The sequence below is a fragment of the Alexandromys fortis genome, unplaced genomic scaffold (genome assembly GCF_014885135.2).
Source record: "Alexandromys fortis isolate MF-2015 unplaced genomic scaffold, M_Fortis_MF-2015_v1.1 scaffold_160, whole genome shotgun sequence".
Lineage (NCBI taxonomy): Eukaryota > Metazoa > Chordata > Mammalia > Rodentia > Cricetidae > Alexandromys > Alexandromys fortis.
The window spans coordinates 1,429,437-1,451,076 of record NW_026068035.1 but is presented as its reverse complement, the minus strand read 5'-3'; positions in this window follow the sequence as shown (position 1 = coordinate 1,451,076).

Below are 21,640 nucleotides of genomic sequence, written 5' to 3'. Positions count from 1 at the left end.
GGTGAAAATGAGGATCAAGAGAAGGCAGTTCTGAAGTCATCAACGAGGGGGCCCTTTTCTGCCCATCAAGGCTGTGATAATCGCTGTCAACAGAGCACTGCTCTCCTAAGTGCTAGTGTTGGAGCTGCGCCTAGCCTCCACTCGTGCACTGGAGGAGAATGCTGTTTGTCTGTAGTGTTGGAGCTGCGCCTAGCCTCCACTCGGGCACTGGAGGAGAATGCTGTTTGTCTGTAGATAGCATGAATGAGCACTCTCAGATTCTGATAAGGAGAGTCCAGTTATAACGTTGCTCAGAACCAGGGCTGGAGACCTACCATGCCCAGCACGGGTGCCCACTGGGGAGGGGGCCAGCAGTGTGGGTCTTACATAGGGTGTGAGCCAGCACCTGGCATCTCTTCTATGTAGCTGAGCAGGGACAGCTGCAAGAGGGAAAACTAGTAGTTAGTATCCTTGATGTATTGTATTTATAAATACAGAGACAGTTATTGGCTTCCCAGGAAGTTCATGGGAGCAGAAAAAAAAAAGTAGAAAAATAGTTGTATAAGCATCTCACTGCCCAGATTTCCCCATTATTAACATTTTGTCATATTTCATTTGAGTTTTTAATTACTGTTTGTAAAACATAATTGAAACCATACAGTGTAATATCATTTCAGAATTTTTTTTTATAAATCAACTTATCAAAGAAATTCCTTCACAAACTAAATAATTTTGTAAACAAAAAAATGTAAACATAGTTTTTAACATCTTCACAAAAATGAACTCTATGAATGGACCACACTTTAAGTTATTTCCCCTCTTAAATTATGATTGTAATAATATTGGTTTTAGCTACCACACCTTGAGCTACGGCTGTTTCTGGTCATGTGATAGTAACATATGAATATCTGGGTTTCATTCTTCAGTGACTCCATGGATTAGACCAGGCATGGTTAGATCATGAGAGCAGAATGAATGAGGCCCAGTACAAAACTCATGAAGGAAACTGGCTACTTCCCATGATCCAGTGGATAGTCCCGCCATCTCTTCTAGCTAAGAAAGCTTCCTGTGTGTCTCTCTGGGAGAAGAGTGTAGCAGATGAGAAGTGATCACTGGCTTAGTGACTTAGAGACGAACAGGATGATGCTCGTCAACCCCGGAGCAACCCAGAGCCCCAGACCCAGGAAGACTGAGCCCCACATCCCCACCTGTGACCTTGGCCACGTCACGCCCTTGGGTGCCTGCCCTTATCTCTCTGACAGCATCTTTCCTGCCTCCCGGGACTGTTTTAACGTGGAAAAGGCATGAACTATGTGGTTGTCTGTGGGCTGGAAAGGACAGCTCAAATGACCATCGCTTGCCACAGTCAACACAACAGAAGGGCCCAGCGTACGCTGAGAGGCCTCTTTCTTGCCTGCCTTGCAGGGTTCATTTGCAGTGATTCTAAAGGCGTCTCTGTGTTTAAAATGCTCTGGGCACATGGGCACATCGTCCACTGTATATCCACCTGTGCTGGCGATGAATTGAAAATTTCCCCAGGAAACAAGAGCTCCAGATCAAGGCTAGGGACGGATCATCTGATATCTTATATGGTTAATTTTACCCACTGGTAGGAGGGTGATTTTCTTTCAACTTTGATTACTTGGACATATTTTAAAACCCTTGGCAATGTGTGTTGCCCTGATGGATTAAACAGTTTTACATTGTAGTGGAGAGTCTGCAATACAACTGGGGAACTACCCAAGCAAATCTTGCATGGCAAGATTTCCCATCCCTTCCCAGCGTGGATGGAGAGGGAGTGTGGAAAACCAGGACTGGCTCCTTAGCGCTTCTGGAATGGTCTAGGAATCCAGGAGGAGATTAGCAAGGTCGGTGGGAAGCATTCCTCTGGCCCTAGCAGCTCTTTCTCTAGTTTTTTTTTTTCTCCAAGATTAAAAAAAATCTCTCTGTCTTTCTCTCATGTGTGTGTTAGTATGCACATATGCATGTACCCACTGAGATCAGAAGAAAGTATCAGATCCTCGGGAACTGGTGGTGCAGGTGGTTGTGAGCCACCTGAGGTGGGTGCAGGTCTTTGGGAAGAGCAACAAGGGCTTTTAATCACAAATCCACCTTTCCAGTCACGCACCTAGCATCCTTAATCCCAGCACTCAGGAAGCAGAGGCAGGTGGATCTCTGTGAGTTCATAGGCCATCCTGGTCTACAGAGCTAGTTCCAGAACAGCCAGGGCCCCCGATGTGTTTAAATAGTCCTCATGTTACTCTATGTTACACAGTACACACTCCCGATGTGTTTAAATAGTCCTCATGTTACTCTATGTTACACAGTACACACTCCCGATGTGTTTAAATAGTCCTCATGTTACTCTATGTTACTTAGTAATACTCCCAATGTGTTTCAATAGTCCTTATGTTACTATCGCTCTTCCCACAATAAATTGACTCCTCCGTGCAGGAGAGATGGCTCAGTGATTAAGAGCACTGCCTGCTCATCTGAAGGTCCTGAGTTCAATTCCCAGCAACCACATGGTGGCTTACATCCATCTGTAATGAGATCTGGTGCCCTTTTCTGGCCTGCAGGCATGCACGTAGGCAGAATACTGTATGCACAATAAATAAATCTTAAAAAAAAATAAATTGACTCCTCTTTTTCTTTTCAATTGTTTTTTGCTCCCCTTATGAGACCTTTCTCTGACCTTTTATTTTTAAACGTATATTCATAGGAAGTCACAAACACAGAAGTCCTGCACACCATTCATTCAGTCTCTCCCACTGGTGACAGCTTACTGGAACTGTGACCCAATACTACGACCTGCAGGCTGATGCCAGTTCTGTTGTGTAGATTTCCCAACTGGTTTCACGTGGAGTGACTGACCACATCCATGATCATCAGTCAGGACTGACCGTCACCCTCCAGTCCACCTGCCCTGCTAACTCCACCCCAACTCCATCTTTGTCTGAACACCCCAGCACCCTGCTCTCATTTTAGCTGCCCAGCATCCTACCCTCCCCTGAATCCCTCAGTGCCCCACCGTCTCTCAGCAAGGGGACTGCTCCCTGATAGCTATACCTGGGTCACTTGGAGAGTTGTGGTGTGAAGGGAATCACACCTAGTTTTCTGAAATTTTCTTTTCTGTCAGGGTAGTGCCCTTGCATGTGGGCGGGCCATGCTCTTAATGTACTTTCACACTCTGTCCCTTAATTGCTATATTTAGAGCATTTTTATATAATGCAATCATGGTTGTCCTAGGGCTTGAATTCAGCATTTTATCGTATTGCTTCATCTTCCATTTTCGTCCCACTTTTCCATGGGTTCCTTGTCCTTTTTTTAAAAAAAATAAGTCCTTTTGAATTATTTTCATTTTTTATGTGCATGAGTGTTTTGCCTGCATGTGTGAGTGTGCAACACTTGCAGGCCCAGATCCTGCAGATCCCCTAGAATTACAGATGTGTTATTGTGAGCCGTCATCTGGGCACTGGTAGTGGAACCTGGGTCTTCTGGAAGAGTATCCCATGCTCTTAACTGCTGAGCATCTCCTCGTCCCCAGGTTCCTTCTCTTTTGCATAATGTCAATTTGCTTTATCTGTCTGGTTTTTTTTTAGGACATCTCCTTGTTTAAACTGCTTTACACCTGGTATCTTATTATAGGTGTTATATTAACTTATCACCTTTGCTACTTGAGTGAAGAACGGAAATTGCAGCTCCCTTAACTCTATCCTGCCTCCTGAATCATCTTAAGGACTTGTCACGGTTGGTATCTTACGTGTATCAAGTTAGCCATTTTTCCCTGTGCTGACAAACAGTGTCCTGGAGGAACGATTTATTTGGCTCATGGATTCAGTTCATGGTCAGTTGGTTCCAGTGCTCGGGGCCTGTAGTGAGGGCAGCAGAAGCATGTGGCAGAGGAAGTGCTTGCCTTGCGATCACCTGACAGCAGAGAGCGAGAGATGGGAAGGATCCAGGACTAGTATCAATCAAAGACACACAATTGCTGACCCATTTGCTCTGCCCAGACCCCACTTCTCAATCATGCTGTCAAATTAGGGATCTATCAACCCACTAATGAGGTCACAGCCCTCAGGATAAAAATCATTTTTCAATGATTGCTTCCGCTAGCTGGGGACCAAGCCTTCAGCATATGAGCCTTTTGAGGGACACCTCATATCTAAGCCATAATATCCATAATATCTATCTCATCCAAAGCTTTGAGTGTTGAAGGCTTGGTCTCCAGCAGGTATGCAGCTTCCAGAAGCAGTGGAGAAAGCTTAGGAGGTATGGCCTAGCTGGGGAAAGCAGGTCCCTGGAGCCATGCATTTGTAGAGTGTCTTTCCCTGATCCCCCTTTCTTTCATTGCTTCATGGCTGCCACAAGGTTCTCCATTAAAGGTTTCAACTTTACAGTACCTGAGGAACTCACTATGTAGCTAAGGATGACCCTGAACTTCTGATCTTTTCGCCTCGCCCTCTTGAGTGCTAGGATTGCCAGCACCAACCTGATCACACCTGGTGTGCACATTGGTGGAACAGAGATCTGTGCAGGGTGTGTAAGCGCTTCACCGACTGAGCTGCATCTCCAGGCCCAGCTGAAGATGGAAGTCACAAAGTAATCCCACACCAGTTCAGAATTAGGACTAATAAAGGGTTATTTATTTAAGGGAAACTTACAGATCACTTTCCTAGAAAACAGTCCTCTGCACAAACATGAACAGAGTCTAGCCTCCAGAAGCGAGAGCCAGAAGCAAGAGAGGGAGTGCACACTTTACAGCTGCATTTACAGTATAAGAGACCACGCCAAAGTGGACTGGTATCTTAAATGCTATTGGCTGAAAGAGCAGAATGTGCTCCCACAGAAACTGGCCTCTTATTTCAAACTAGAAATGCTTAAGTGAACTAGTATTGAAAGCATCCAGACCTTGATCCAACTATGTACCCAGTTTCTTTGGGCTCCCTTTGCTATCCCCCATCTTTGAAATGAGAGGACCACTTTGATAACTCTTGATTTATTCAGTTTCCCCCATTGTCTTGATTTGTTTTCATGGCAGGTCTTTAAATCAATACTTTTTAAATCCTAAATATTTGTACAAGATAGAGTTAGTTTAGTACCCCCATAAGTGCTCATCTTTAGCTTCAACACCAACTGAGAACTCTGGGGTTATGGTCATACCCTATCTTCCCACTCGAGCACAGTAGAAAGCCTGATACTCTATGAGTGTTCTCTGGGTAGGTGCTGTCCCTGACTGAAGCCTGAAGGTCATCTGTTTCTCAATGGTGTCCTGAAACTCAGTTGACACTCTTCTTCCTAGCTAGTTTTTCTTTTTAAATAATCATATACTAATTATACATAATAATGAGTTTCATGATTCCATTTTCATATATGTGTGACTCTCTCTCACACACACACTCACACATATACACACCTTCATTCACTCTGGCTGATTCCCTTCATCTCCCCCCCCTGCTTCTGCCTCTTGAATGCTGGAGTTAAAGGTGTGCACCACCACTACCAAGCTTCTTTCATGGAGATTATATTTTTTATCTTACTTCAGTTATGGTTTACACAAATCCTAAGAGCTTTTTAGTTATTCTGAATGCATTGCATCCTGTTACTGTTTTACACGTGCAACATTTGCTCATCTGTCTATGGGTCTTAAACTCTGCAACCGTGTGTTCTTTGCTTGTCCTGGGAGTCATTGTCTGTCTGCCCTCTCATCAGGACAACCGAGGCTCTGCCACCCAGACTGACTATGCTGTCTTCCATGCACTAACTGAGGTAGTCCATTAGTCTGTCTTTCTCCCATTCTCCTTATTATTGACAATGATACTTTTAAAACCATCTTCTAGAGGAATTTTGGGGGATGGGGTAAATGTGTTAAGTAGAGCATGTGTTTATCTTTCCAAGGAACTTGGCATTTTTTTTCTCTTTTCCTTCTTTAGTTGTGTGTGCACACACACACACGTGTGCACAGGTGCTCATGAAGGCCGGAGGCATCTTCCTCTATCACTGCCCATCTTGTTTTGAGACAAGTCTCTCACTGACTCTGGAACTCACTACTTCAGCAGGATGAGGTGGCCTGTGAGACCCATGACCCAACTGTCCTCGTCTCCCCAGGGCAGGGATGCAGGGACATGGTGGCAGGCCTAGCCACTCACGTAGGTACTGAGGGTGAGACCTCAGGTCCTCATTCCTGTGACCTTACTGCCTGACCTGTCCACCCATAAGAGGCATATTTCGTGACTTGTCTACCCCTAAGAGATGTATTTTTAAATGTCTTATATGTATTCCCTTAAGGAGCAGGTTGTTTGTCTCCAGCTCTGTTCAGTTGCTCTAACTTGTGAAGATGGAGAGCCTGGTGACCCACGTGCTCTCTAGTGGCCTGGGGTCAGCCTGACTGTCAGACTGTGTGGTCTTCCACATAACACCCAGGCAGCTGCTCCTGGGAGCTGAGGCACATTGACCAAAAAAGGTTTCCTTCACCTCTTCCCGGTGATGTCTATAAATAGACTCCACCGAGATGGTGCCCTCAGCCTTAATCTCCCCCATCTTGCTCTGTCCGGTTAATGGCTCTGCTTTCGGGATGTTTGTTTGATTCAGTGGCGAGGGGTTACTCGCCAGATCTTGGTGTGTCCTGTCATGGCCGTACCAGCCAAGAATGTGTGGGACTTTCTGCCTCTCAAAGGAAGGACCGGACTCTTCTCATTATAGTGAAAATGCCTTTTATGATAGTTGGATTATTCAGGCCTGTTTAGAAAGCTGTTGCAGGGTGGGCAGGAGGAAGGATGGAGTCTCTATAATAAATAGTGTTTTGTTGAGCAAAGCCTTAATGTTTCTTTCCAGGGAACACTGTCTGCTTTACACATCCTTCTAGATGGCTCTGACCTCCCAGCCTCCCTGGGAAAGGACTGAGTGCAGACGGCCCGGTTCCATTTCCTGTACTACTTCAAGGCTCCTAGAGTCCACTGTATACAGTGGTCACTTCCTGCCCCAGCTAGGCTCCTCCTCTGTAGGACCTGGATTAAAGTTGCCCCATTTCCCATGCTCAGAAGTTCACAGCCTGGCTCTCCCAGTGCAATGATGGCTGCGGTGGAGGGAAAGATCCACACTGCTACAGTGTATGGCCTGAATTTAGTGTTCCAACCCCATCACAGTGACAATAACCAGCAGCCAACTTCAAGCAAAGAGCCCCGAGGACACAGGAGAAAGCTCAGAAGGGAGAGGGGGCACCTAATCTTCTGAATCAAAGGGAAGGAGGACTCAATCCTGTTGCTCAAAGCTGACTTGAAAGCAGTTTGAAAGAGCTGATCACACACACTTATACACATACACGCAACTTATTGCTGTCACAAACACACACACGTGTGCATGCACACTTACACACATGTGCGTGCACACTTGCACACACATACACTCATGCATGCTCTCACAAACGTGAATGCAAACTTGTTGCTGTGTGCCATTCCTTGTTAAGTGTGCTCACTCTGGGCTCAGAATCAGCATTGTTAGCATGCCATTTGTGTGATCAACGCAACAAGAACACATTTCTCAGAAGCAGGGGAGAAGCTGGAAGGAGGGGTGTGGCCCATTCCATCCCCATCCCTCGCCAGTGTCCCCAGGAAAACTCCGTCCTTGTAGAAGCAGGAACAGGCTTGAGCCAGTTTCTACCCTCTGACACTTGACAGAGTGCTTGACGCGGCAGTATGTTGAACGGTGTAAGTTCAACATACAACAGACATTCAAAACAGCAGCCCTGAGGATCAGTCCATCTCCCTGATAATAATTGTATCAACAGCAGTGTGCAGTCACATTTTAAAATAAACATCTCACTTTTATGTCCAACATATAATCAGTTACTCGAGAAATAGATTGTAAGTGAGCAGAGAAGGAAGGAAAGCAACCTTTTGTTCCCAGCGGAGGATAAGGAGACCAGGCGGGTGAGGGAGCCTCAGGCAGAGCTGTCTAACCCAGGACAGCCCCTGCTGATCTGTATAGATATCATTGTTTGAATAAAGACAAGACCTTTCTTGTAACCAAAAGTGTTTTAGCTTTCTTTCTGACACGTAGACGTGTACGTCCCCTCGATAAGGGACTATTGAGTGTTTGACTTATTCCCAACTGTCCTTAGCTGGTGTGTTCATTGTATGCCAGGATTTTCCCAGCCAGAGCTGGACTGAACCCAGGTCCTCCCTAGGGCACTGGCTGTGTGACCTGGTGAGCAAGGTCATACTCAAGGTCATACTCGGGACACTTCTAGCTGCCCACCAACATTGACGCCTCACGTTGCTGAACTTCAGCTCGGACCTCCCTCCCCAAGCCACACTGCACTAAAGAAGTCTATCAACATGGTCCTTGCTTCCCAGAGAGGCTGTGTGGTTGAAGTGACTCCGTACGGGTAAAGTCACCCAGAACAGCAGGTGGTTGTCCTTACCTGAGGGAGACACTGATTTGCACAGGTAAAGCTAACAATCGCTTAGATGCCTTCTCACTTGGTACCAACAGCCAGCTCAAACTCCCTTCTACTTCCAGAGTAGATAGGGCTAGGGCATGAAGGGGCTCAGAGGGGTCAGGAACTATGTGTGTCATTTCATGTGGACGACAGTGTCTCTTGAGGAATGTCATCCTGGTATGAGGGAGCGAGGGTCTTAGAAAAGGCATTTACGGAAAGGAGTGGACCGGTCTTCTTGCGTGAAGGCCTCGGTGCCATCGGTAACTGAGCACCATCTCCGCCAGAGCCAAAATTCTTTTCCTTTTACAGAAGTTAGAGGCACCAGATGAGCAGCAGAAAGTTATAAAGTAGATTTAGGGATGAGCGCGTTCCAGCAGCCACCATTAGCTGGGTAGCTGCAAACAGGCAAGAGCCACATCTCCCTGCAGACAACGTCTCAGAGGATGCAGGGGTGAAGATGGGTGCAGGAGGAAGGAGGCCAAGGCACAGCCTTATGGGAAAGCTCTGACGGCCTGGCACTTACTGTCTCCTTCCCTTGGTCAGTTCCAAACCATCAGCTACATGATGTTCGTACACTATCTGTGATGAGACGTTCTGTCCTAATTTGTGAGTGACCGAGAGGAATGTAGAGCTTCTGGGGGCCACATGTGGACTCTATGGGAACAAAACTTAACTGGGCGCTGTCTCTAAGCCAGACACTTGCGATAGCATCTCTCTTTCACTTTGTGCTGTGTGACTACCGCCCTCTGCATCACAGACAGCGACAGCAGAGACAGGCAAGGGACTTGCTCAGTGTGAGGTGTATCAGTTACTTTTCTCATTCTATTATTGGACATCTGACAAAAGAAACTTAAAGGAGGAAGGGCATAATTTTGGTCCACAGTTTGAGGGTATAATGGTCCACAGTTTTAGGGTACAGTGGCTCACAATTTGAGGGTACAGTCCTCCATGGTGAGGAAGGATTCCAGCAGGGGCAGGAGACAGCTGGTCACATTGTAGCCACAATCAGGACAAGAGAGCGAAATGCTGTTGCTCAGTTTTTTTCTTAAAATAAATTTATTTATTTATTGTGTGTGTGTAGGAGAGTCACACAGAGAATATGGAGGTCAGACACCAACCATGTGAGTCGGTTCTCTCTGTCCACTGTGGGTTCTGGGAATTGAACTCAGGTTGTCTGGCTTGGTGACAAGCACCTGACTTTCTTACATGCCTTTATTTTTTTAACTCTTAACGATCATCATCATTATTATTATATGTGCACGATGGGAGGGGCCTATGTGTGGCCAGGGGATTGCTCTTTGGAGTCTGTCTCTCCTTCCATCTTGCACACGAGTCCCTGGAGATGCCTCTCTCGGGCCCCACCATTGGATGGTATTGCCCACCGTTACGGGTCTTCGTACCTCAGCTAACTCAGTCTACACACTCTGACACGTGCCTCGAGGGTCATCTCACATGTGGCCTGATGTCAGTGTCATACGGAGCACATAAGTGATGGCACATGCTCATGGTGAAACATTAGAGCAGGGCACTTAGCTCACAGTGGGAGTGTGTGATCCCTCATAGGGAGGAAGTCACGGCGCTAAGAAGATGAAAGAATTGTTTGCATTATCAGGAAGCAGAGAGAGATGAATGGCAGTCTCAGCTTTTCTGTTCAGTCTAGGACCACAACCCATTGGATGGTACTGCCCATACTCACAGTAGGTCTTCTTTCTTCAATTAAGCTTTCTGGAAACAACCTCATGGGCATTCCCAGAGATGTGTTTCCATGGTGATTCTAAATCCTGCCAACTTGACTGTGTAGTCCCAGGATAGCATCAACCCACAGTGCGGACTCATGGGTAAGCAAGGGCAGAGAAAAAGAGTTTTTTTTTTTCCTGTGGGTTTCATAGGGTACCTCCTTAGCCTGCTGGGAGATGCTCCCTAGACAGCAGACATCTAGCTGGGCCTTTTGTAAAATATCTCTTACTGGCCGGGCGATGGTGGCGCATGCCTTTAATCCCAGCACTCGGGAGGCAGAGGTAGGCGGATCTCTGTAAGTTCAAGACCAGCCTGGTATACAGAGCTTGTTCCAGGACAGGCTCCAAAGCCACAGAGAAACCCTGTCTCGAAAAACCAAAAAAAAATCTCTTACTGACCAAGGGGGTGGACCTTCCTGATAAAAACAGACTCATGGAATAAAGCCTGAGTATACTGCCCAAGGTTCCGTGTTCACCGGGACGCAACGCCATCGCTGGTGCCCATGTGCTGAGACTCTAGGACTCTGACTTGTGACCTGGAGCAGAAGAGTGTCTCATTGAGTGGAACAAATATATCGGTTTACGTTCAGGGCTCTGAACTTTTCGTACCTCAAGTACTATTGCACCAGCATAAATCCACCGAGAGGATTAAATTCCGGCGCATACGTCTAGTATACAGACGTAACTCACGTTGATTTGTACCGTGCCTTTTCGTGGCTTTTGAGATAATGGCGCAGGAATAGCAGCTATCTGTTACTATGTGCACTGAGTGTGCTGCACTAAATCCCTTATCTGCGGCACTCAATCCTTGCTGCAAAGCTGCGGTTACTTCTCTTGCGGATAAGGGACTACAGGTAAAACAGCACGGATATATACACAGCTACTGAGAAGAAGGCTGTGTCCAGGGCTATCAGGGCTAATATTTCATTATAGTATATGAACCCCGGCAGGCTGCCACCAGCCAATGCGCTGGGCTCATAGACAGCGGGGCAAGAGAAAGTTCCTGGGGAAGTATGGCCAGTGCCGACGTCATCGGCCTCCTTTCCTACTGCTGTGACTAAATGCTTGACAAGAAGAGTTTCCCTGGGCTAGCCGTCTAAGAATGAAGGGGTACAGTCCCCACAGTCTAGAAGGCACAGCAGCGGCCGTGTGAGGCAGTCGCTCACATTGTTCCTCCAGTCAGGAAGCAGACAGACAGACAGGAAGTGGGGCTGAGCTACCAAACCTCAAAGCCTCGCTCTACTGACCCCTTTCTGCCACGAGACTTTACCTCTTGAAGGTTCTGTGACCTTCCAAATCCATATCACCATCTGGGCACAAAGCCCATGGGGTCACATTCAAACACAATAGCGACCCTCTTCAGCATGCTAGCCTCTCCCCGGTGTTTCCATTCCTGTGGGCTGTGCTTTGGCAAGTGCTTGTCACTCAGAGTGCACGTGTCCTGTACTGTGTTTCCTGGAAAATACGTCAAAACTCAGACTGCCAACTAGCATACGTGTTCCTCAGGACGCCGTTAAGGGGATCTGCACACGTGGGGCAGCCCGCATGTGTCCCTCCTGACACACTGTGAGTGGGGGAAGCACTGATGTCTTGTCACTATGGAGACAAACTGGGTTGGGTGGGGCTACAAAGCCGCTTTCCAGTACCCAGGTTACTCTCAATGGTGGTGGCGGCAAGGAGAACAGAAGTTCAAATAATACTGTTTGTGGGAGCTACTTCCTTCAAGTCTCTCTGAGTGTCTGCTGGGACAGAGGCCTGGCTAGCTTGGGAGATATGTAATGACATCAGCTGCCAGCTCTGAGAAGCAAGGAACAGAGGGAAGGTCCCCTCCCACTCACTCTGTCTCTTACCAAGCGCAACACCCCATTTGGACGCTTAGTAGGATGGTTTCTGCAGTTTCCCATGGTGTAAGGACATTGGAGCAGGGCGAGGTCACTATACCCCCCCACCCCCCAAGAAAGGGACACCCATCTCTGTAACCCTGACAACTGTCAGGGGTCCCTGGGATTGCTCCTTGGAGTTAGTTACATCTCCAGCTACTGTTGAACGGAACAGGAACAGGTCCCGTGAGCTCTTCGGGCCTATGTGTAACAAAGGGAAGAGGGGTGGGTCCACATCTGCCTGTGAGCGTTTCCAAGAACAACTGGGAAAGAGAACATTCTGCGGTTCACACACATTCCTGACCAGGGAACGGTGGCCGTTTCCAAGAACGGGGTAAGGAGATGGACTTTATCCTCCTTTTTCTCTCCCAGCCTGGCTTCCTCCAGCGCTCCAAGCCATCTGTCCACAGAGGTAAGGATGCTACAGGCACAGCTTCGTGGAGGGAAAAAGCTGTTGTTGAGCAACTTGGTTAGCCTGGCATGGGCTGCGGATAACCATGGTCAAAGCCTATCTGGTAAGCATCTCTGCAAAGACGTCAGGGAAGCAGAGAGCACAGGGGAACACATCTCACCTCCTTCTGGCCCTGCCTGGCTGCACGCCCCTGCTCTTGGAAGCAACCATTCCTGACCTGGGTTAACTAAGACAGGGAGCTACTCAGTTTGCGACTGCCGGAGAGCACAGCTGCGGAAATAGCTGGCCCGTAGCAATTACTGCTCATTTGTTGCTATGGAGTTTCCGCGGCCTGTTGGATCCCTGAATGTCTTGATTATTTTTTCAGTGCCCATTTATAGAACGTTCTGTTCATCACAAAGGGCTTTGGACCCTTCTTCGAGGATTACTCCTCATGCCAGATGTGAGCCAGTCAGAACATTGCTATTCTGCGAGGGAGCACACTACAGAGGGGCACGCTCTTCCAGCTGAAGTTGGGGAAGGCCCAGAGAAAGCCCTTGATGAATGCCGTTCTGGAAAAGGATTCATGTTAAGCGACATTCGCCCTGAATTGATGTTTGCTGTCAAAGGTTCACAGAGACCGTGATACCTAGGTGGGGTTACAGGAGGGAGAAATAACATTTAAAGGGCATTTTCTCACTTCACAGAAGGCTTGGAAGGAGGCTGGGTGGGCAGCTGAGCAGGAAATCTGCCTTTCAAAGTCTCTGATTTCCAAAGAAACTCTAAAACATACTCAATTCATATCTCCTTCATGCAGTGGAGTCTGTACTCAGAGGATGTCTACAGGTTAATGGAAATCATATGTAATGATTATTACATATGTATACAATTACATGTGTAAGCAATATTGAGATAATATTATAGTATGTGGGAAAAAAAGGAGGAAAAAAATCCCTAAATAGGTATCTCAGTTGGGGTTACTATGGCTGTGATGAAATACCATGACCAAAAGCAAGTTGGGGAGGAAAGGGTTTATTTGGCTCACACTTCCACATCACTGTTCATCACTGAAGGAGGTCAGGACAGGGACTCAAACAGGACAGAATTCTGGAGGTACGAATTGTTGCAGAGGGCATGGAGGAGAGCTGTTTACTGGCTTTCTTCCCATGACTTGCTCAGGTCACCATCTTATAGAACCCAGGACCACCAGCCCAGGGATGGCACTACCCACAATGGGCTGGGCCCTCTCCCATCAACCGTTAATTAAGAAAATGCCCTTTAGCCAGAACTTACGAAGGGATTTTCTCAGCTGAGTTTCCCTCTTATCAGACTACTCTAGTTTGTGACAAGATGACATAAAACTAGTGGGGACATGGGTAAATCAATACTGGCATTTATACAAAGGAACTGTCCATCACAGTGACGATGTAGGAACACAGAGCTACACACCAAATATAGCCTTGAACAAAATACTGAGTCCTCAATCTGATGACCCTTACAGGAGTTTCTAAAGTGTTCAAGACTTAGCAAGACACAGTTTGTGGCTTCGTGATCATGGGGGGAACTTACATAGGAAATTAAGTCAGACACGAACCCAGTATTCATACAAGAGGGCTCCAAGACCCAGGAAAGCCAGAGCAAGGTCCTCAGCATCGCTGGTGTGGTGGGGTCAAGTCCGGGGTTGTAACATCTTTGCTCATACCTCGCACACACCTTCTAGAACTTCCTGGCACACCCATCTGCTCTTGACTTCTTACCCAAGAATCCTGGGTTTTGTCCACGCACCATGGACAGGCTGTCCCGCTCAAGCGCTGGCCACTGGAAAAGAATGGTTTGACCGGAATTATCCACAATGTCTACTTTCATGGAAATTAACCAAGGATAAGAGACCATGCGCTCTACAGCTTGCATTATGGGATGAGAATGACCTCAAATCCCAAGGATGACAGCCCAGGATGAGTGTAACCAAGATTGAGCTTTCAAAGGCATCTCCGTCTAAACCAAACAGAACAAACAAACAAACAAACAAAAACATGCAACTGTGAGCCGGACCATTTTTTTCAACAGAGCGTGTTGGGAAAAGAATACAAAGTAAAATGGAATGTAAATTTTCATTTTTCCCCCTTCGCATGACTTCCCTAGGATAAAACGAAATCGTATTAGGAGAGTGTTCTATAATCCTCCCCAGACAGATGGAAAGGAACTAGGACACCCACAAACCACTTCCTGCCTCCCCATCCACACCTAAATCACCTCTACTCCTGCCCCAGTGATCCCGAAGGGGTAGAGGAGCCAGTCAGGCTGTTGGTTCTAACAGAAGAGCTGACTCGGGTGGGGCAGGGCAGGAAAACAACATTCAACTCAAAATATTTAATCCACAACTTAGCCACTTATCACTGAGGAATCTTCATTTGTGGAATGATGTGTCAGACTCATTGGAGAGTAGGTGAGATTCTTAAGCCAGACTTTGGTGTTGAAAGTGGTCTTGGTGGCCTGCACAGCAGGGCTGGAGGCTGTTTGTTCTCTGGGGAGACCCTCCTCCCCAGCATGGCATTCCTTCATCTTTCCTCACACAACTGGGTGTCTATGAATTCCTGATCCTTCATCCGCTTTGAGGGCTTTACCTTCCAGACGTGCAGGCAGGAAGCCAAATCACAAGCCTCAACTTGGTCCCAGAGGAAAGCAGAAGGACAGGTTGAGAGCCCCATCTACGGCCTTTGTAGGAGGCGGTGTTATGGATTCAGGAAGGAACACCCAAGAAGACAGCTCTTTTGTTGTCCTGGGTCCATGGAGAGCATTTCAGCAAGACAGAGAGACCCAAAGGGTCCTGAGTGGAGTAGGGAGGTTCAGCCTGACTGTGGCTAAGTGACCTGACCTGCATGGTGAAGACATGGCACTAAGGTAAAAAAAAAATTCACCAGAAGATTCTGGAATAATGAGGTGGGCATGGAATGGCTGAGGACTCAGAAGACTGCCAGAAATCCCAGTCACAGAAGGTTACAGAAGGAGCTGGGAAGAATAGGATGCAATCAGAGCATCAGAGGAATGGTCGGGCTGTTAGCGTGTGGAAAGCCTGGGCAGGATTCCAGCATTGGTCCACAAACCAGCTAGTATGGGTGGGTTTGAAGCATCACCTTGCTGTGTCAAAGTCCAACATCCAAGTGAAAGCATTTGGTAGACCTAATTTGGGAGATCAGATGCTGCATTCCAAATCTGATGACTTGCTGCAGAATCCACCCCACCAGGCTTTTGTGCTTTTCAAAGTCTGTATAGGGACACTTTTATATTATATGTGGCCATGACTCTGGTGACTAGATAAAACTATAGACCAGCATATGAATCTGTGCAGATCATTTCACGGGCTAAATTTCTCCCAGGCCAAGAAGACAGGGACATGTGCCTATCAAAGTTTGCAATGTAGGAAGGTATAGCCGTGGCAGAGATGTCAGTGACACCGCCACACGTCACACACGCACAGTCTCAGGGTTAACCCTGCTGCGGGACAATGGTCTGTACCCTGTCACTTGTATTTTAAGTAAATGCTGATTGGCCAGTAGCCAGGCAGAAAGTATAGGAGGGGTGACCAGGCAGGGAGTAGAGGCAAGGCAATGAGAATTCAGAGAAGAGGGAAGTTTCAGTCTGCAGTCATCACCCAGACACAGAGGAAGCCAGACACAGAGCAAGCAAGATGTCACTGCCTTGCCGGAAAAGGTACCAAGCCATGTGGCTAACATAGGCAAGAGTTATGGGCTAATATAAATTATAAGAGTTAATAAGAAGCCTGAGCTAATAGACCAATCAGTTTATAATTAATGTAGACCTCTGTGTGATTTCTTTGGGACTTAATGACTGCAGGAACCGGGAAGGACAGAAAACCCGGTCAACATAATCCTGCAGAGAATGTTCTTCTAAATGACGGAAGGGCCCCGGCCAAGTTCAAATGCCCGAGTTGATCAGCTTGCTCTAAATTTCTGGCTCATCTTCCCCAAAGCCAAGAATAATCCAGGAACTTAGAAACGTTCTTACAGACCAAAATCTAGCGAACGGCACAATGCATCTACAGACACATCAAAATGAGCACTCCTGTGCCTGCCAGATGGAAGCCAGCAGCCCCGTCTGCTGCTTCTGCTGCCTGCTGCGGAAACAGTCTCTGTTCAATTTACAGCCACTGTCCAGAGATCACCTGATGGTGATCACAAACCAGAGGCAGAGGTCACCTGACGGAGCCTGGGGTGTTTTTGGCATCCCCAGGAACAATCTGTCCTCCTCCTAACCGAACGAGGTACACATATAGGAAGATGGTATCCACCATGAGTACGGCCTTCACGTTTCTGATGGTGCTGCAGTCCTACAAATCTCCAGGAATGTATACGGCTTTATTGCTGTTATTACTATCTGTGTGTGCACGCCATGTACAGGCATGCATATGCCACAGCACACATGTGGAGGTCAGAGGACAACTTTTAGGAGTTGATTCTATCCACTGTGATGCCTGGGAATTGAACTCAGGTTGTCAGGTTTGAACGGCAAGCATTTTTACCTGCTGAGCCATCTTGTTGTCTCTCAACTTGGAAATGGAAGGTAAGTCACAAAATTGTAGTTGGAACTTTCTTTGAGCCACCAACCAGCCCCCAAATAAAGACACGGAGACTTATTAACTATGAGTGCCCGGCCTTAGCTTGCCCCACTAGCTCTTCTAACTTATTCTGACCCGTGTCTATTCATTTACATTTTCCTCAGCTGTTTTTACCTTTCATTCTGTACGTTCTGCTTTCCCGCTTCCTCTGTGTCTGGCTGGCTGGCCTGCCCCTAGTGTCTCTTCTTTCTTCTTCCTCCACCCGCAGTCTAAATTCTTCCTCCTACTTCTCCCTGCCTGGGAGTCCTTCTTATACCTCCTCCCACGCTCCTGGTCATTCAGCTTTTTATTAGACCAGTCAGGTGCCTTAGGCAGGCAGGATAAATCAGCAGCATATCTTTACATAGTTAAGCAAATACTCCGCAACACAAGCCCTCCATTTCAGCTTCTACAGCCACGTCAGCTGTAGTAAAATTTGTGGGTCAGAGAATGCACGTGTTTCCTGCAAGTTCATTGAACCATTCTGATTTAGGAACAAATAATGTAAAATTCCTTCCTTGTTTTGGCTTTTTAGAGGACCCCTTGGCATTTCCAATTGAAGTTTAAGAGCAGATTTTCAGGAAATAAGCAGCTAGGTTTTGGACAGGCCACATATACAGAGCCTTGTGTTCAGTCCCCAGCACCAACAAGGGATGGGGTTGTATGAGGATTGTGTTGAATCCATATATCTCTTTAACTTTTGTTTGTTTTGGGTTAATTTTGGTTTTGGTCTTTGATTTTTTGAGACAGGGTTGTGTGTGTGTGTGTGTGTGTGTGTGTGTGTGGTGTGTAGCCCTGTCTATCCTGGAACTTGCTCTATAGACCAGGCTGGCCTTGAACTCACGGAGATCCACCTGCTTCTGCCTCCTGAGTGCTGGGATTAAAGGTGTGCACCACCACCACCTGAGCTCCACTCTGCCCTCTATTAAGTCTTCCAGTCCATGAACACGGGTCCCTTTTAATTTACTTAGATTTATCTAGTTTCTTTTGACACTGTTTTATAGGTTCCAGTGTACATACCTAGTATTTGTTAAATCTCTTCCCAAGTATTTTTAAACGTGATTATAAACTAAATAGGGATGGGAGAAGTGTCTCTGCTTTTGCAGAGGACCTGAGTTTGGTTCTCTGCGAGTCCATCAGAGAGCCCACAACTGCCTGTAATTCCAGTTAGTTCCAGGACATCCAGTGCCCTCTGCTGGCCTCCATGGGCTCCTGCACACATGTTGTACATACAGACTCATGGAGGCCCACACATAAAGGGATCTTAAGACAAACAAATGAAGTATCTTTCCTGCTTTGATTTTCAGGTTGCTCGTTGCTGTGCAGAGCAGTGCTGCTGACCCTCGTGCACTGATCTCGTTCTCTCCCAACCACGAAGCACCTCATCGGCTCAAATGCCTTTTGTTGGTGCTGTTTGATTGTTTTTGTGTGCTAGTTTTGTTTGCTCATTTTTAAATGGTTGTTTGGGTTTTCTAGCTATGATATGATTTCATCCGTTAATATAGATATTTTCATTTCCTCTTTTGTAATCTGTATATTTTTAAAATTTCTTCATCTGGTTTAATTGTTGGCTAATCCCTTCAGCACAGTAGCGAAAGATATTATTGTTGACTTTGACCTCAAAAAATTTTAGTCTTTCCCTAATAATAATGGCAGCTGTGGGATTTTTCAGAGAAACCCAGGCAATTGAGAAAGTTGCCCTTTGGCCTAGTTTGGTGAGTGCTTTAATGGTGGAGAGGTATTGGTTTAGTAATTGTTTTTTACATCTGTTGAGATGATCATGGGGTATTTTATCCTCCATTCTCTTAATATGGCCCATTCTATTGTTTGACTTATTTTATTTTGAGACAGTGCTTCTCTGTGTAGCTTTGGCTGTTTTGGTACTTGCTCTGCAGACCAGGCCAACCTTGAACTCACAGAGATCTGCCTGCCTCTTTTTAATTAATTGATCAATTAATCAATTATTACATAAAGATCCCATTTCCCCCGCCTTCCCTCCTCCCACTTTCCCTACCCCACCCCCATCTGCTCCTCAGAGAGGGTAAAACCTCTCCTGGGAAATCAATTGAGTTCTATTATTTGATTTTTTTTTAAAATGTTGATCCGAGCTGGGCGGTGGTGGCACACGCCTTTAATCTCAGCACTTGGGAGGCAGAGGCAGGCGGATCTCTGTGAGTTCGAGACCAGCCTGGTCTACTACAAGAGCTAGTTCCAGGACAGGCTCCAAAACCACAGAGAAACCCTGTCTCTAAAAAGAAAAAATAAAAAAAATGTTGATCCAACATAGAATTTTGGATAGACCTATTTAGTCATGGTGGATAATTCTTTTAATACAATTGCAGATTCACTTTGCTAGTGATATTTTGATGAGGAAGTTTGCATCGGCATCTATAAAGGACATCAATCCGTCGCTTTGCTTTCTTGTACCTTGTCTGGATTTGGTAATGCTAGCCTCATGGAAGGAGTTAAGACACCTGCATCTTCAGCCCGAAGCCTGTTAATCTGCAGTGCTGACTTGTCTGCATGGTATGCTGGTGCAAAAGAGGCACAAAAGTTGTGGGCCTAACCAACCACTCTGATGGGATCCAAGGACCACTCAGAATGATGGACCCATCCCTGCCACTGCTCAGAACGTTAGACTAGATAGGCCACGCACCCGGAGGAAACCCAAATACTATTGTTCTGCTAACGGAACACAGCAATAAGATGACTTTTAACAATATCTTGTTATGCCCATAGATCAGTGCCTCGCTCAGCCACCATCAGAGAAACTCCCTCCTACAGGAGATGGGAACTAATACAGAGACCCCCCAGCTGAACCGTGTGTTAAAAATGAGAGACTTTGGAATACTCTCCTTTCTCTTAAATGGAATGTCTTCATCAAACCTCCCCTCAGGGCTCAGGGAACTCTGTGAAAGAGAAGGTGGAAAGATTGTAAGAGTCAGTGGGGTTCCACAATGCCATTACTGCTCTCTGATCCTGGTATTGGATAATTCTGGGCCAAGGTGTGTGGTATTGGATAATTCTGGGATGGCTCACTTGTCACCAAGCCCGATGACCTTAATTCAATTCCCAGGACCCTCGTAGTGGACGGAGAGAACCGACCCCCGAGAGCTGTCCGTACAGACACTGTGACACGTTCATTTGGAGAGAAAATACAGCTACTCCTGTTCTTGTCTCCTTGTCACAGTGGGAGTGTCCAGACAGCCCACGCCTAGCTCCTGCCTGCTGGCCTTTAAGGGAGAGAGGTTCTCATCCCTTCTAGCTTAGCAGTGGACTCAGAGTTCAGCATCGAAAGCCAGATGCACACTCTTTGATAACACAATGCTCAAACGGGGCAGCCATGCGCAAGTCTGTTCCTTTCCCTAGGCTGTAATTCCTTAAAATCAGGAAGACACCCCATTGACCCCCGCATCTTTCTCTGCATTTCTCAGTAGGAGTCATTTTCTTTCAGCGAAGCAGATTTCCCTTATCTATTTCTAGCCTCAGAGAAAGTCCCCAGACAATAAAAATGCTATAACCTGTGCAGGTGGACAGTAACAGGCCAGTCTCCTGGGTCTTCAGGGGACAAGGCAGGAGTGAAACTCAATTCAGGGCTCAGATGCAAGCTCTGTGCTCCTGGGACCTCCTCGACAAGGACACTCTGGGGTGTGTGGGTGCTCTCAGAGTTTCTGTGAGGCCCCGAAAGTCAAACAGTCGCAGTGATAGCTAACAAACACTGGCGCTACTGGGCTTTCTGAAGCGTTAGCCATCTTTAGCATCCATTGGCTCACAGAAACATCATTCCAGCCTCTGTCCAGTCCTCACAGAGGTTTTCTTATGAGTCTGAGTCTCCTCTAACAAGGACACCAGTCACCGGATGTCAGACCCACCCTAATGGGCATGACCTCATTTTGACCATGTACATCTTGAAGTACTTTGTTTTCAGATATACTGACTTTATGAGGTTCTGGGTGAGTATAGCTTTCGGGGTACACAACAGTATAACCAGACAGACCTGAAGTGAGGTCCTGGTCTCTTCCTAGATGCGTGACCTCATAATCCTTTCTCCTACAGTGGTGATGTTTAATTCTGGTGTCAGTGCAGCCTAACTTGCCCCAGACTATCTCAGACATCACTTAACTATAATGCTCATTGACTTCTAGAAGCAGTTCAGCTTGGGCGACAGGTGACAAAAGATGAATGTGTCATTCATTGCCTCCAGGAAGTCTACACAGATGGCCATATGACAAAGAAGAGCAGCAGCAGTCAGTGCTGGGACCACACATTTGGAGCAAGGGGTGGTACCCTAGAAGGGAAGCTGGAGCATGATGCCAGGGGCATCAAGGTGTGGAGTGTGGGAAGGACATCGAGGAAGAGGCTGATGGGAACATGGCGGTTGCCCAGCTGACTCCTAGATCCTCAGCACGGACAAACACTGAGCGTTGGTGGCTCCCACCTCCCACGCACGCGCTTTCCTGCTCAGCATAGCCTGGCGAGTACTACAGCATCTGAAGGTAATTAAATTCATGGAGGAGTTATTCTTAAGGCGGGTTTCATCTTACTCAAGCCTGGTAACTGCAGCTTTTTCTATGTAAGCCGTCGCCTCTAGCTCCCTTT